Source organism: Culex pipiens, chromosome 2 (assembly GCF_016801865.2).
Source record: "Culex pipiens pallens isolate TS chromosome 2, TS_CPP_V2, whole genome shotgun sequence".
NCBI lineage: Eukaryota > Metazoa > Arthropoda > Insecta > Diptera > Culicidae > Culex > Culex pipiens.
This window is the reverse complement of record NC_068938.1, coordinates 55,844,454-55,863,024: the sequence shown is the minus strand read 5'-3', so window position 1 is coordinate 55,863,024 and position 18,571 is coordinate 55,844,454. Positions and strand designations below refer to the sequence as shown.

Genomic DNA, 18,571 nt, shown 5'->3' with positions numbered 1-18,571 from the left:
ATCCCTCACATCGCTGACGTTGTGCTGTGTTGGTGCATTTCCAACATTATTCTAAATTTGAGCTCGAGAGGACATTGAAATAGGACAATTTGGCATGACCCCTACGACCTGAGTACCACAACTTTGTCGTAGTCGTCCACCGAATAATCATTTTGCTCGAGGTTCCGCCTCAACTAGACCTGGCCAATCAGGATGATGTCGTCTGGTTCCCCTACACACATGAGTGTGCAGTAGGTTGGTAGGTTCGCAAAGTCCTTGGCAGGCAGGCTTGAAGGTCGAGACACACCGTCGAGTTAGACGACTCCATGTTCTCGATGTCATCCCCTGGCCCAACTTCTTAATTATAACGTCTAGAAGCAATTCTTTCACCGCCGCCTAACGAACACAGGCTGGGGCCAATTTGCCTTGGACCAGATGACAGGCTCTGATATGGATGGACCTCGAGGAAAATAGCTTTTCTAAGGAGGAACGGGCCCCGTCGTTCAACCGGAAAAAACGGAGTTTATACAACTTGCAAATTAGTGAGTCAGCCCCCTGGGAGGGGGCTCTTGACGGCAATGTTTAAAGCCATTCAGGCATTGCCCAGATCCGATCCAAAAGGGAATCCACTTTGAAAGATAAGACGTTTGATGAACGAGCCAATCGCATTGTCTTCGAGAGGTTTATCCTCGGCAATCCGGTGCTCTTCGATATTAATACATAGCACTAATTAGTAGCTCCGTCTAATGAAGCTGAAATCTATTGTCTGGCCAACCGTGGACAGAGTTTAATTTAAGGTTTGATGATGGGGAATAGAGCACCTGCTGCGTGCTTGTAATAACAGTGCAAAGAGGATTGAGAATTGACAATGTCTTTAAATTCCTTTAAGGTGTAACGTGCCATCATCAGATATGGCGAAAAAACATGGTTGAAAAACTGTCCCGTTCCACCCTAAAAATGACGATTTCTTGTTCCACCTTATGTACTGGAAATTTATAACTTTTTCGAAACTTTGTAAATTCTTCACATAAGAAGCACGCAGCATACACTAAATTATAATCACTGTGCACAAAACATTAGCGACAACTCGAAAATATAATTCAACAAGTCAACAAAATAAAATTTACCATAAATTTTGCCTCTTTTCCAGCACTTTGCTTTCGCCATACAAAAATTTCACCACCGAAAAACAGCTCCAAAATGCCGATTATTAGCCTTACCTCAATAAAATGGTAATCCCTACACGTGCTGCAACCAGCAGAATCGGCTGATAACAACCAATAGTCACAACACCCGCGAAATCCGCGAAATCGTCGTCCAAAACTTGCGAATCGAGCTCTTCCGCGAGAAAATTTTCGTTTTATTTTACACGAATCAACACCAGCATCAGTGACATTAGTATTGGTAATCATCAAGATTCGATTCATGGGTGTTGCCAGAAATTTCATTCATGCACTTAGGCATTTCTTATTTTAATGTGAGCATTTTCATCCTAAATATCGTAAAAAAGTATTTAAAACGTTCAACTGTTATTATTATTTATTAAAAGTACTATAAACAGGAATAAAACTATGATAATCTATTGAAAAAAACTCATAACAAAAGTTTTTTCTCTAAATTCCAACGTTCTTGGCAACACTTTTCTTTGACACACCACGCAAATCATCTGACACTATCTGACAGTTCGATTTGTTTTTATTGTCAGCCGTGCCTAAAAAAATCTCGTCCCGTTTTTTTTTTGTGAATTTACGGTTCACGACAAGTAGATTCCGGGACGCGTTCCGGCTGCGCCGACGAATCTCCGCCCAAGGAACAACCTGCTGAAGAAGGCGCGGAAGAGAAGAAGGAGGACATTTCGGTGCAGGTGCAAAAGCAAGCTGAAGCGGCCAAAACGGAGAAGAAAAAGTTCCGGTTCGAGTCGGTGGACACTGGCGCGAAGAATACTGCTTCATCACGACGATGCTGGGAGATCCGACCGAACTGGCGCTCAAGATCCTGCGGGACGCGGCCGAAACCAAGAAGCAAAAGAGCCGCTACATTACAAAGCCAGTGCCGATCGAAGTGGTCACCAAGGCCAACCTGAAGGACATCTTGGGCGGCGCCGGCAAGCTGTTCGATCGGTACTTTCCGAAGTAACCGAAAACGTTCGCGATGATCTTCAACCGGCGGTTCACCAACGGACGAGGGCACGATCAACGGACGAGGGCACGATCAACGCGCTCGCCGAAATGATCAGCGCCAAGAACCGGGGCAACAAGACCAACCTGAAGCATCCGGAGCTGTCGGTGATCGTCGAAGTAATCAAAGGGAATCGTGCCGGAGTTTTTGAAGCTGTGAATGTACAATCTGCTGGAGATTTGCACCCGGAAGGGCGAGGACGCCAAGTCGCAGGAATCGACCGAGTCGGCGGAGCAGAACGGGAAGGAGTCTGGCAAGAAGGTGGCTGCTGAAAATGGGGAGACAAAGGATGGAGAAGAAAGATCCAGCAATAGACGAGGACGGTTCGTACAAGGAATCGAAACAGGATGCGTTAATTTTCGACTGTATTTTTAAGTACGGTAAAGATTTGCATAATAAATAACTAAATTCATTGACTAAAAAAATGCGAAATTTGCTCGTTACGGCAAGCCGCTGCGTACCAAGTGCTGGCTCATCTGGTTCAGTTAGGCTACAAAAGCGCCTTCTCGATGACCACGGTGACAAGCTTCATCGCTTTTTCTGCCTAAAAATCTCGCGAGAATTTTGAGCCACACAACAGTAACACAGAAAAGTATTCCGGGACACTTCGGAACTGGTTAAATGATGTCAGCTTCAAATATTTATAAAATGAAATCTTGCTTGAATTTTTAGTCGCCAAATTGGACGGTGAAAGCGATTCTATTCATGAATAATGTTACAATTTTATATTTTTTATCTATTTTAGAACAAAGTTTATATTTAGCAAATAGTTTCAATGCCAGGGGTTTTAAGATGAAAATATAAATTTTAATGTCCTCAATATAGATTTAAAAAAAAGTTTGTGCTCAAATCAACCTCTAACCTTTTTGCCGGTTTATATGTATGTAACCCCTTAATTTTAGAAACGAAGTAAGTTCATAAATACTACTTTTTGATTGATTGTCTGAGGTAAAATCATTTTACATTGCGATTGGTTCAAATTATTGTTGGGGACGATGAACTCACTAGAGGAAAAATCTCCTGTTCTGACTTTAAATTGGACAAAGCAAATCTATGTCTTTGGCATGGCGTTTTTCATTTGAACAGATTTAAGAAAAAAAAGAGAATTTAAAATATTGAAGAGATACCTTGTTTTCAAATGATAATTAAGGATTAGATAGGCATTTTTCAAATGTTTGGCAAGGATGGCTGTCAATACCACTACTACTACACGATGTCACTAATACATGTACATCGATGACGTCAACAATGATGGTCATCAAACCAACACCACTGCATCGCACTAATACATTAGCACTCAGATTGCCTTCACGTTTCACCTTAAATATTGTGAACACATATTTCATAACAATTATAAAATAAACTCAAGGCATTCTTGGCAATGAATTTGAAATTGAATAGAATAATCTTGAGAACGGAATTTGTAAAAGTAGGGTAATTAGGCGGGTACAAATTAGCATAGCATAGCATTGGTAGCAACCCGTAGTTGCTACACTGTTATTGACCAGGACCTCCAAGAATTGCTCCTTGGACCACAGATGAAGAGTAGGAACCAATCATAACCACTTCGCAACATTCAAATGTCCCTATCATGCTAGTCAATCACAGCGCCGGCCACGACCAGTGGTAAGACACGGGGAAGTGGATGGGAATTTTAGTCCGATACTTGAGTGATGAAGACCGCTTAATTGGCTGCGTCTTCGACAAAGTATCATGTGAGATTTGAGGGGGGTTAGTTAGATGGGTGTGAAGCCCAAACTTATTTATAGTCCGTGATTCTTCGTAAGTTCACCAAGCTTTTTGTGGTGAATTCTGGTCATGTTGAAAGTTCAATATTCGCCTAACGAGTATGAAACCAGTAAGTTTCGTGAATTCAACTTTGCATTTAATATTGCATTGTCCTCTTCTTAGGTTCACAGATTTCAATCAAGTTCCTTGGATTCTTATAGCATTCTTAAACCTCCTAGTCAACTAAACCTCGATGGTATGGTGGTTAGCATTTTTGTCTGCTGACCCAAAGGACGGGGGATCGAACCCCACCACGAACTAATGAATTTTTCGTTCATATTCAAGTGTTCAGAATACCTTCTTTCCATAATTTCTCGATAGGTGCAGATGGAAATCGAACCCAGAACCTTAAAAAAATATTATTTTTTAATTTTTTGAAAACTGTCCTAAACATGGGTTATATTTTTTAGAATAGTTTGTTCATTTTTTTATTTTATAAAATTTTAAAATTAGAAGTTTACGCTTTTAAGCATAAGCATAAGCATAAGCATAGGTGCCCACCCGCAGTTGCTACTCCGTTATTGACCAGGACCTCCAGAAGTTACATCCACGAGCCGTGGAAGATGAGTGGGTGCTATCTTTCCTCGCTTCGCAACTTCTCAAAGGCCCCTATCATGCTGATCAATACCGGCGCCGGCCACGACCAGTGGTAGGGTCACGGGGAAGTGGATGGGAATGTTAGTCCGATACTTGAGTGATAGAGACCGCCCAATCGACTGCTTCTCCGACAAAGTATCACATGAGTTTTGAGGGGGTTAGTAGATGGGTATGAGGTCAGGATTCACGAGTGGCAGTGATGTGACCATGAGCATTTTGTTTATCGGTTGAAATTTTAAATCTTAGGCAGCCGGCTGCGGAAAGAAAAATAATTGATTATTTAAAAAGTTTGTTTTAATCGAACGCGTGCCAACCGAGCGGTAGTGCTATGGGCTGGACTTACCAGTATATTTTTACTGTTGGTACAATTAAGATAACGCGAGCAAATGTCAAAAATAGTAGATGAGTTAATACTAAAGCTGCCAGTTGGAATAAATTATTACGATCAACGAATATAAACGAAAAGAAAACAGGATACCACGTAACCGATTGTAATGAAATTAAAACAATAACTTAAACGAACTTAACCGACGGCGTGCCTTCCTATCAACGATGATAAAAGAAGGACTTATAAATTTAAAATATAAAAAGACTCCAAAAAACACGTTGCATAGTAACCGCGAAGTCCCGCTACTCACAATCGAATCCGAAAGATAGCTATCTAGAATTTTAAATATAGTATTAATTCGACCGCGATCCTCCAGAAATTCTTCGTCGGCGTGCCTTCCGATCAACGGTGATGTAAGAAGGGCTTTATTCATTAAAATGATTTTCTATCATAAGCCTTAAAACATATTCGTCGGCGTGCCTTCCGATCATCGATGATATAGAAAGGACTTAATCCAGCAATACGACTTGCTTGTCTCGAAAAAAAAAGAATTCGGATCGTTTCTATCGAAAACTATGTAAAGAGAACAAAAATAAACTCATTGGCCAACGAACGCGCGAACTAAAAATAAAGAAAAAAGAAGAAGAAGACCAATCACCCCATGCACACAAACAGCGACACAAAAAAGATGAAAACAACACGAATCAGAAGAAATCCAATCACCCCATGTACACAAATAGCGACACAAAAGAGATGGAAAATAACACGAAAAAACAGGACTGCGCGTCCACACAGGCACCGCACTACTGATGCCATTATTTAATTATAATGACCAATCACCCCATGCACTCGAACAGCGACATAAAAGAGACGGAAAATAACACGAAAAAACAGGACTGCGCGTCCACACAGGCACCGCACTACTGATGCCATTATTTAATTATAATGACCAATCACCCCATGCACTCGAACAGCGACATAAAAGAGACGGAAAATAACACGAAAAAACAGGACTGCGCGTCCACACAGGCACCGCACTATTGATGCCATTATTTAATTATAATGACCAATCACCCCATGCACTCGAATAGCGACATAAAAGAGACGGAAAATAACACGAAAAAACAGGACTGCGCGTCCACACAGGCACCGCACTACTGATGCCATTATTTAATTATAATGACCAATCACCCCATGCACTCGAACAACGACACAAAAGAGACGGAAAATAACACGAAAAAACAGGACTGCGCGTCCACACAGGCACCGCACTACTGATGCCATTATTTAATTATAATGACCAATCACCCCATGCACTCGAACAGCGACATAAAAGAGACGGAAAATAACACGAAAAAACAGGACTGCGCGTCCACACAGGCACCGCACTATTGATGCCATTATTTAATTATAATGACCAATCACCCCATGCACTCGAACAGCGACATAAAAGAGACGGAAAATAACACGAAAAAACAGGACTGCGCGTCCACACAGGCACCGCACTACTGATGCCATTATTTAATTATAATGACCAATCACCCCATGCACTCGAACAACGACATAAAAGAGACGGAAAATAACACGAAAAAACAGGACTGCGCGTCCACACAGGCACCGCACTACTCTAAAATTAGAAGTTTACGCTTTTAAACTCAAAGCGCTATATTCGTAAAATGCGTTTAATACTTTTTGAACCCAAGGTTTTAAAATGTAAGTAATTTGAGATAATAACAACCAAAAACAAATAAATTAAGAAAACTTTGTTTTATGCTTAGCTTAGATCTTCTAGTAAGCAAAATGTCAAATTTAAGTACACTTTGTTTGTTAAAAAATCGATTTTGAGAATTTTAGAAAAAATAACAAATTTGAGTTTTCTTAGAGATTTTGATTTTATTCTTTAGCATTAGCATTAGCATTAGCAATAAGAGTCGCACAATTCCGGATGGCTGCACAACGCTTATCTTGCTGTTTAACTGTAATTAAACGTATGATAGCACTAGACTCTCATCCGGTTACAATATTCCAACACGGGAGATACCATGTTTTCCTCTTTAGATGAGCGTGTAATACTAACCAGTAAGATAAGGGGCTCCTGGCCGGTACCTTGCTAACCTCGGGGATTGGAAGGTATGTTAGTAAACATCTATCTAGAATGCGCAGAGATCTCTACGTCACCTAGTGGTATAGATGTTTGTAGGGAGGTTTTGGACTCAATGTTAGTAAATTGAACGTTTGTTTTTATTAACACCACCACCACCACCACCAAAACCATACCATCACCACAAAAAGCCATGCTAGATTTTAATACAAAAACATTACAAAACGAACACAACAATAAAACCATCTTCCTGGCCCTGCTGCCCACACGATACTGACGCGCAATAATATTAATTACCACAATGACCGCCCACTGCATGCATCTTAGAGATTTTGATTTTATTCTCTATAAATTTCAGTTATTTATGTTAAAAAGCCTATTAAACCAATAAAATTTCCTATACAGGCGCTGAAAAGTAACTTATTTCGTTTTAACTTCTAAGCACTCTCAGTAGTGCTATTATCAACTTTCCAGAACTGTTTTTTTACAGTGAAAATAAGTAAAAAATTTACTCTCTATTCAAAGACATGAAAAACTAATGTTTTCAAAACGTAGTTGAAACATATTTTTTTGACGCTAAGTTTTAAATTATAAATAACAAAAAGTTTGGAAATCAAACAAACATGACAACAACTAAAAGTTCACTTTTACACAAAATCCAATCTTGAATAAAAAAAATAAAAACAAATGACAACATTTCGTAGTTTAATAGATTGACAAACCTAATAATTTGGATATCTAAAAATATCATTGATCTCAAAAAGAAAATAAGTTTTTTTAACTTGAAGTCATTGATGTAAAACGATGTTAATATGCTGAATAAAACTAACTATAATTGCACGTCGAGTTTTGAATTGTATATAAAGTATTCAAATTTAATTTAAATAATTAGTATGATAACAACGTTTGTGTCAGCGTCATTTTTTTAAAGTGGTGGTCAAGTGTTGTTCTATCTTTTTTTTCGAGATATGGTAGTTTAAACAAAGATAGTTTTAGATATTGATTTCATTATATTTCAATATTTTTATAGTTTTTTGTATAAATTTCTTCATTAACTAGATTAGAGTAAATCCATTTCAATTATTCAACTTATTTGTGTTTATTGCGTTTAAATGATCCAAATATATGCTATCGAACACATAAATTGATATGAAAACCATTTCCTTAAGTAAGAAGAATTGGTAGCATCGAATTCATGAATATTTTTTAAAGAAAACAACCAAAATGAAATGTTGTATTTTTTCGAGAGCTATAACTGTCAAAAAAATTTTACAAAGTAAAGATGGAAATGTGTAAACTCTTATTTATTACACTTTTTAAAAAAGGCTTTTTAGACACTTTCCAAACAAAATATTGTCAATTTTTATATTGTTTTTATGAGATCCGATATAAAATTATTTTAGCAATTAGCAAAGGATCAGGGGTGATTAAATTATTGCACGCGGGCCAAATGTGACCCAATACACTGAAATAAAAAAAAAGTCGAAAATTCCTAAATTCTAGGAATTTTGGCTCCTTTCCTAATTTAGTAATTGGGGTTTCTGGATTACTTAATAAGAAAAGGAGGCAAAATTCCTAGAATTTAGGAATTTGGTTCTTTTTTTTTTATTTCAGTGTAGGTTATTTTTGACTTGCTCCTTTTGCAATTTCAAACGTTTTAATGTGAATGAGAAAGAATAATTTTCAAAGAAAATTGAAAGTGTGTTATAAAACGATCAAATTTGACTTAAAAAGATAACTGTTATCAAACAAACTAAAAACACAATATTTAAAAAATGTAGGTTTGTTGATTTTAATATCGAGGTTTCTTTTTTTATAAACATTTTTCACATTGGCAAAACAAAATCTTTTATTTGAAATCATTATGCAAAAAAAACTAGTTCAATGATAAAGGCAACTGAGTTATTGATACCAAAAATAATTTAAAAATAGCACTTACACGGAAAAAAGATTGAATTTACCAATCACCATTTTTTAAATAAACTTCAAGTAATTTTTTTTAACTAACGAACAAAAATAAGTTCAAGGTACGACATCTTCCATTTTTGAACATGCGAAAAATGAGGTGTTTTTCAATAATTTGCAGCCTCAAACGGTGATGAGATAGAAATTTGGTGTCAAAGGGACTTTTATGTAAAATTAGACGCCCAATTTGATGGCGTACTCAGAATTCAGAAAAAAACGTAATGTTCATCGAAAAAAACACTAAAAACATTTTAAAAACTCTCCCATTTTCTGTTACTCGACTGCAAATAATTTTGGAACATGTCATTTTAAGGGAAATTTAATGTACTTTTCGAATCAACATTAACCCAGCAGGGTCATTTTTTTCATTTTAAACAAAAATTTTCATTTTAAAATTTCGTATTTTTTCTAACTTTGCAGAGTTATTTTTTAGAGTGTAACATTGGTGTACAAAGTTGTAGAGCAAACAATTACAAAAATTTTGATACATAGACATAAGGGGTTTGCTTACAAACATCACGAGTTATTGCGATTTTACGAAAAAAAGTTTTGAAAAAGTTACTTTTTGCGTTTCTCTTTGTTTCGTCGTCCGTGTCTATTGCGGGTGACCATGAACGGCCATGATCGATGACGACCAACTTTTTCAAAACTTTTTTTCGTAAAATCGCGATAACTCGTGATGTTTATAAGCAAACCCCTTATGTATGTGTATCAAAATTTTTGTAATTGTCTGCTCTACAACTTTGTACAACATTGTTACACTCTTAAAAAATAACCCTGCAAAGTTAGAAAAAAACACGAAATTTTCAAATGAAAATTTTCATTCTAAATGAAAAAACGTTACTTAATCCACCTTTAGGTGGTTGGTGCCTTCCTCATATTCATAAAGTCAATACATTCAGTAAAAATAGCAACATTCCCCCTTAACATGTTTAACAAATCAACTTTATTACTCATTTCTTTTGATATGGTTCGCAGACCAACAATATTTCTGGCTCATCGGCAAGGTCTGATAAAAAAAACCTATCCAACGATAGTTCGCATGGAAGATTCAGACAATATTTTTATCACAATATCTGAAATCAAACCTCTAAAAAGTGTATAAATAACACTTAAGTGCCAATAACTTTTAATAGGGTTGTCAGATCCTTGATGTTTTAGGCTCATTTGAAAGGTCTTTCGATTATCTAACTAACGATGGGTCGCATGATAGACCCGGACATCATTTTTACTAAAATATCTGAGATCCGGCCTCCAAAAAGTGTATAAATAACACTTAAGTGCTAATAACTTTTGATAGGATTGTCAGATCTTTGATGTTTTAGGCTCATTGGAAAGGTCTTTTTAATACTTTTCTGAAAATGTATAACATGACAGGGTTTCTTACAAAAACCACCCTTTTTACAATCTTCCGGACATACGCCAAAATCGTTTTTTTAGCATAACTTTTGAAGTACTTTACTAAACTTCATAATTTTCAATAGGGACTTATGGGACCCCAAGACGAATCGAATGAGACCAAAACGGTCCAAATCGGTTAAGCCAGTGCTGAGATAATCGAGTGCATATTTTTTGGTGCACAGACCCACATCCCTACACACACACACACACACACACACACACACACACACAGACATTTGCTCAGAATTTGATTCTGAGTCGATAGGTATACGTGAAGGTGGGTCTACGAGGTCAAATTAAGAAGTTCATTTTTCGAGTGATTTTATAGCCTTTCCTCAGTAAGGTGAGGAAGGCAAAATGACCATTCTGGGTCAATGTAGATTCGAAAAGTACATTAAATTTCCCATAAAATGACATGTTCCAAAATTGTTTGCAGTCGAGTAACGGAAAATGGAAGAATTTTTAAAACTTTTTTAGTGTTTTTTCGATGAACAATACGTTTTTTTCGGAATTCTGAGTACGCCATCAAATTGGGCGTTTAATTTTACATAAAAGTCCCTTTGACACCAAATTTCTATCTCATCACCGCATGTTTTCGCATGTTCAAAAATGGAAGGGGTCGTACCGCCCCTCCGTCACAAGATATCAGAAAACGGACCTCGAATTCGTGATCAGGGACAAAAGTTACCCCTTAGGACAAAGTTTCACGCAAATCGAAGAGGGGTCGGGGTAACTGCTGTGTGAGTTGGTGGAGAATTACCCATTTGTATTTCATAATTGAAAAATTACTGTGTCTCGAAGTCGTTGCATAGTATCAAAAATTGTTTAAAGACAAACTTGTAGGAAATTGGACGAGTTTTCTGAAAAAAAAAATCACTGATAGAAAAATACGCGCCATTTCCATGAGATTATCGTCAAAATTTTGGCGATCGACTGAATTAGATTATATGCCCCTTAACATCATGGAAATAGATCAAAATACGTATTTTGATATATTTTCATGATTTTGCAGCTGCCCAAAAAAAAATGAATGAACTCGCAAATGAATGGTTTTATGGGCACAAGAAATCTTACCAAATGTTCGAGCCAAAACAAAGGCACAAACTTGAAATTTGAAAAAATATCTGTTAGTTACCAAGAAAAACATCCTCAATTAAATGTTTTCTTTCATATAATTCACTTACTCCCATTTTATTCAACATGCAACAACACCAATTTATGGTGTTTCCTGGTATTTACCCAAAATTTATGCACGCTCTCTCAATTACTGCAGATGTTGTTACCGCAGTCGACCAAAGTCACACACACACCCACAATCACCCAGGTGGCACAATTGAAATTGTTTTCCCATGTTTGGTGCCTTCCAGTTTCGAATGTGGTCAAAATTCCCCACCGGCGGTTAAGGGCAAAGTTTTGCATAAAATTGTACAAACCGCAGCATTTTCAGGGGCATTCCGTTATCGTAAATTCACCATCTCGCTGCAGGCCATCGGTTTCAAGCCCGTCCCCCATGGAACCCGGTCCATTGCTGGGGTGGATAGCATGACTCTACCCACCAAAACAGTGCTACATGCTCATTTCCGTGGGAAAACTACGTGCGCGTGGGAGGAAACATGAAATTTTCTTAATTTGTTTTTACGTTTATATTTTTGAATCAACAGTTTTTTCATGTATGGATATTGTGGAAATATAATACTGTTTAACTTAACTGATAAATGACTTTTCAATTTCCCAAATCTCTTTTCCATCTTGAGCGCGAACCACGAAATGATTTTCCTCGGAAGTGCATATTTACCTTCCGTTTTCCCAACTACATCGCTGCATGTGAACCAGTCAACAGTGGCGAATTTTTCCACCAGCTGAAAAGCGATGAATTGTTTGTCGACAACAACAGAACCGGAGGGTGATTTAAAAAAAGGGTTTGGAAAAGTGGCCCCACACCAGGTGGAGTTGATATACTCCGAACCAGCATTGTGGTGGTTGCCAGTGACGGTTGGAAAATTAACGGTAAATAGTTGGCACTTTTCGGCGGGAACCACAACGAGCCGGCAAAGGCACGCGGGTGTCAACAGCGAAAGTAAAGTAAACAAAGCGAAAAGTTTGATTGTAACGGTGCCATTGACAGGAACAAAGTTGATTAAATGTTTATTAAGGGGTAACATACACGTAGAAAATCCAGAAATTTCTTATTACAGAACAATTTTCAATTCTACGAAGAAGAAGCTTCCCAGTCAGTCGCGAATGATTCATGAAGATATTTTATGATTAAAGTGAGTAAAATACGACTTAATGCGAACTGTCAAACTTTCTGAACGTTTTTCTCGGAACACGGTATCCCAAGATAAGATGAACCAAAATATCTGGAACTTGTGGTGAAGACACACAAAACATATCACGTGTGTATGACGAGGCCCGATTCGGAAATTTTAAATTAAAAAAAATACAAAGTCAAAACTGGCGATTATTTACATGAAAGGCATGAAAATATGTTGCCTTCCTCATTGCAGTATGGCTCTAATCCTGCTCTCAAAGTAAATTTTCCACATAAAGCTGTAGATCAAAACAACCAATGCACCATGGGTTTCCTAGGTACTTTTGAAAAATCAAACGAAAATTGAGGTGCAATTTAAAATATTTCAATAGCTCTTGTATGCGTCTTTTTTATTATTCTAACAAGAATCATCCCTACAATCCAATAAGTAATTCTCCGCCAACTCACACAGCAGTTTCCCCGACCCCTTTTCGATTTGCGTGAAACTTTGTCCTAAGGGGTAACTTTTGTCCTTGATCACGAATCCGAGGTTCGTTTTTTGATACGATTTACAAATTACCCTTCTGGGTCAATGTACACGGAGAGACTGTGCCCAGAAATTTTAACAATTAAAATTGTTGATTTTACTTTCGTAAATTTCACAAAAACGTACTTGTTACGGCCAATTTTCAGTTGAATCAACCAAAATTCAGTAATAATTTAATAACCTGTTTGTTGAAAATGCTAAAGGCAAAAAGCTAACAGATTTCCCGAACTCGAATGAACGTGCTCGACTGTTAGCTTTGGTTTTAGAAAAATCAAGATTTTTTTTGGTTAAATGTAAATATCAATTGGTTGATTATTTAAAAGATGAACTTGGGTTTGTTTACGTTTGTCATTTGAAGTCAGGATTCGAACAAGAGCGGTCGATTTGTTGAGTTTGTGTTGTTAATTGTGAAGTGAGAGAATGTGAAAGGTGAAAATCACACTATTTGGCTAATGTTGAAGTGCAAATCGAAGTGAACACTGTTGCAACTGTGGAGGTGCAATTGGTGAGTAAGTTTGTTGATGATTTCTTTGCAGGTGATAAACTATGAAGAACAAGACGAGGACATTCGCAATGAGGACCTCTGATGCGAGGGGACTTCATGACAATGTTTTAAGGAAAGGGAAGGGCAGTGAAAGGAAGAGGCGGGCGAACTCTTGCACGACAATACTTGCACGGGCAAATTTAACAAAAGGTTGGTTAATCTAAGTAAGTATGGATTTATTTTTACATAACAATTTATCTGTTGTGATTTTAATTAGAAAACTGAATAATCAAAAACCTTCGTGCTTACGATGGATACAATTTTAATGAATCATTTTTTTCAGAATCATCAACCATAAAATATATGGAAATGAGTACACATAATATCAAAATAAAAATGAGATGATGGGAAATGTCTAAAAAATAAAATTTATAAAAGATATACAAAAGAAGATAGAAATATTATAAAAATGCTGTTAATAGAAGACTGCTAAATAAACTGGTAAGTAAAACTCAAAATATTTTGTTTCAGGAAACGGAGCATTATTGATATTTCTTCTTTCCTCATTATAATTACATTTATTTACGATCCTTTTTTCAGTTTATAGACAAAATTAAGGATTTTGTATCAAATTACTAATAAATTTTATATGTCTATTTGCAGCAAATGGTTCGTTTTGGTGTAAATTCTGTGTGAAAAATAACTAAACCTGAGACCGTTGTAGATGATGATGACTTATCGGATGATTGCCGGTGATGGTAAGTGAATACAACACTTAATTTTATACAACATAATAACTTACTTGGTGAAATATCTTCAAGGAATTCACGAGAAATTAAACATCTTTTATAAATATGTTTAACAAAATTTGTAATATGTTTTATTATTATTTTTTTAGATTTATGCAACGTATTTTTTTCAAACTTTAATCAAACTTTACATGTTTTATAATAACAGATAATAAAAAGTTTTGTTTTGATGCTTTTTAACAGTAATTTAATAACTTCATGCAAAAAAAAAAAAAAAAAACAAATTAGTACAAAAAGTTAAAATTTTAGGCAGAATAAATGCGAACATAAAAATACCCAGCATTAATTTGTGAGGCAATATTATAAAATTTACTGCAAATTCAATAAAAAATTGCTATCAACAGCTAATTATTCACTAGATGTACGAAAATTTTCTGTATTTAAGTAAGACATTAGTTAAAAACTAGCTAGAAATTCGGCCCGGCCTGTATCGTTAGATAATTAAAGAAAATATATATCGACACTAACATAAATTATGTTTAATTAAGAAATGTTTTGTTATAATTCACTAATAATTTGCAGCATGCAAAAATATTTCAGTTAATAAATCGAAAAAAATTGTTGAAAAATAGTTGAAAAGTATGGCCCAGCCTGTTTTTTACAGAATATTCCACAATATTTCAGCTTAAAACAAAAAAAATTTAGTTAATTTTCTGAAAAAAATATTCTAGCAGTCGACTGCTAGAATTTTTTTCGGCCATTTAACCAACGAAAATGGCAATTCCAACTATTTTTTTAGTTAATTTTAGTTACTGGTGGTCAGCAATTTTGGGTTAACAAAATCAACAATCGATTGTTGAAAAAAAGCTGTGTAAAAAATTAACCCATACTTTTAGTTAAATTAACCAAGATTTTCTTAGATTTGCCCTGGCCGGTCTCTCCGTGTAGATTCGAAAAGTACATTAAATTAAAATGACATGTTCCAAAAATTTTACTGTCATGTAACGGAAAATGACAGAGTTTTTAAAACTTTGTTAGTGTTTTTTTCGATGAAAAATACGTTTTTCCGGAATTCTGAGTACGCCATCAAATCAGGCATCTAATTTTACATAAAAGTTCCTTTGACACCAAATTTCTATCTCATCACCGTTTTAGGCTGCAAATTATTGAAAAACACCTTTTTTTCGCATGTTCAAAAATTAAAGGGGTCGTACCGCCCCTCCGTCACGAGATATCAAAAGACGGACCTTGGATTCGTGATCAGGGACAAAAGTAACCCCTTAGGACAAAGTTTCACGCAAATCGAAAAGGGGTCGGGGCAACTTTTCCCGATTTCGTGTGAATTGGAAGAGAATTTCCCCAATAAGATATGCAGGCAACAAAATGTGTGTCTGTTGTAATTTTACATCTAACAAATCTTGACGGTCGAGTCGTGTAATTTTAAAATATGATGTAATTTTTTGACTTATTGCACGCTCCAGTTAAGTGCACCAAATGAGACAGAATTTTACACGATTTTTCGTGGTGTTTAGGTTATCAAAAGATCATTCAAACGTGTTTAAAAATCGAAGAACTGACAACCCTGTAATGTAATTCCATAACTCACCCTCGTTTTCCAAAAATCTTAAAATTTAAACGAAATTATTTTTTTGTGGCCCATATTTGGAAGGCACCAACCACATACCACATGGATAAAGTTTGTTTTTTTTTTTTACTTTTTTAGAAATAAACCAGGGGTGACCAAAGTATGTCCTGCGAGGTTGTTTTTCAAAATGATTTTTTTTTCGTTTTGCCTTCCTCACGTCACTGAGGCAAGGCTATAAAATCACTCGAAAAATTAACTTCTTAAATACACCTCCTAGATATACCTTCACGTATACCTATCGACTCAGAATCAAATTCTGAACAAATGTATGTGGGGATGTGTGTAGACATGATTTTTTTTCTACTCAATTATCTCAGAACTGGCTGAACCGATTTTGGCCGGATCCGCCTTATTCTGTTCGTTTTTGGGTCCCCTAAGACCCTATTAAATTTTATTCTGTTTAGTGAAGTACTTTTAAAGTTATGCCATGAAAAAGTTTTTTTTGTAGCTACTAAAAGAGTGATTTTTGCCTAACCTCAAAGACCGGGTCTTTTTGGTTACGCGCGAGAGTCGCGCAGCATGCGTAACGCCCAGTTGCCACATTGCTTAAGCAGTGTCTGCGTCTCTTCTAGAAAAAAAGTCTGTATTAATTATGTTGCTGAATACATCATTTTGTCTCGACAAAGATTTAGACGAACTTTTTACTGAAATATACAACTCATATGACATTGCTTACTTAGAGTAGGGGGACAGCATGCAATTCCATCGTGCACCTAATGTTGGCTTATCAGCACTTTTAAATTCAATTACAACCCACCTTTCTCCTTTGTTTTGGAGAGTCGGTTAAAAAGAATTGAAAATTGCTGTTCTGCTAAAAACAATAATTATAAAAAAATTGAATGAAAAAATAATAAAAAAAAATTAAATAAAAAAATAAAAAAAAAACTCTTAAGCTAATTTGTAAATACAACCTTAAATACATCATGAATGTGAAGAAGGCACCAACCACCTTAAGGTGGATTAAGTAATTTTTTTTTCTCTAATATAAAAATAAAGATTTATCCATATTTTTATCCCAATTTTACGACACAAATATTTTGTTCAAAAATCTTTCTAATTGAAACAATTGCACGCATTTCAATGTGAGTGAAATTAGTAAATATCGTCAAAATCATTCATCTGTGTTTACAACTATTTTGAGCAAGTTGCGTTAGTGAATTTTCAATGAACAGTAGTACCGCAAAATGTGTTTTTAAGCTGTTTCTTTTTCGAATCTTTTTTTGAAAATAATGTTTCGAAATCAACTGTACTGGGTGTATAATATTTTTTACCATTTTTTTTCAATTGAAATTCTGGCTTGTAATTAAAATGTATACTTTTTGCCTCCCCTCGAACATGGATAGAGCAGAGTGACAACATTTTATGAAATATTTTCCATTGACCTTATTATTAAACAAAAATCGCAACAATTTTTCATTAGTTACACATTATTAAAAGATAAAATTACGTCGTCGCAAAAATTTCATGTAATCATCTTCAAAATAAAATAAACTTCAAAATTTGCATAAAAACACAAGTACATTCAACAAAATACTATTTTTTCCAATACTTAAAATAGTGAAATCAACAAATGTGATGAAAAACTGACATTTTTTGTTTTTAATAATTTTCAAATAACAAAAAAGTTCAAAAAATTTGTAAAATTTATCAGAATAAGATCTGTTTTCGATTTTAATAAGAAATAACGTTGTTTTTATATTCTATTTTGTGAATTTGGCCCGCAAGCTCTTTTTAGCTTAAAATATGGCCCGAAATTTAAAACTTTGAGCACCACTGAAATAAACTTTTTCAAAAATCGGCCTTCGTCATGCATACATTTTTGAAGCTGCAAAGTTCAAATAGCTATACCATGGAAATGATACGTTGATTTCGTTATAGATATTTTGTATTAATCATGATATTTTGTTAAATTTGTCTTGTTTAGGGTAACCTTAGCGCTATATGTCATTTTCTCAAGGATAATATTTATATACACAAGAAAAATGCATCAATTCTACAAGAAAAAAAAACGTGTTGAAAAAAGGTGTCTCATCGGATAAATTATAAATTGGTGTAAAAATAAACAAAAATCTTAAATTGAAAAGGTAAAACTTTCGTAGAAAAAATAGTGCTCAAAATACCTCTATTTCTTGTTCGATCTTAACTAAGGCTACCAACTGTACGGATTTTTTCCTTACCATACGGATTTTCGAACCTCTTCGCGGATTTTCAACAGGCCGGAATTTTTGTAGGGAATTTTACGCATAATACGGATTTGTACGGAATTTTAACAACTTTTTAATTATTGAATTGCTTTTTTGATTTGGTAGAAGCTTTTTTTTTTAACTAGAAATTTTTATTTTTCTGTGAGTTTGATTTAAAAAGGGAGAGTTTTCTGGGGTTTTCTCAATTCAAACTTGATTATCAATAATTCTAGAGTTTTTGAACTATTGTCTTTCATATGTTGCTAGGACCTTTTAAAAAAAACTCTAGAATTGTTCTTTTAGAAATTCCTTACTAAATATATTTATCCATTTCCAAAGGCTTTCTAAAACTTGTGAAAACATTTGAACATTTGA

The 18,571-nt window shown here is 35.4% G+C and overlaps 1 protein-coding gene and 1 pseudogene across 2 annotated transcripts in view; both read left to right on the top strand.

Annotated features, from left to right (window-relative positions):
- The window catches only part of LOC120430358 (kin of IRRE-like protein 3), a 450,977-nt gene that overhangs the window by 323,707 nt on the left and 108,699 nt on the right, over positions 1–18,571 (top strand). The gene's annotated exons all lie outside the window — the stretch shown is intronic.
- Positions 1,727–2,560, top strand: LOC120430766 (THUMP domain-containing protein 1 homolog; annotated as a pseudogene).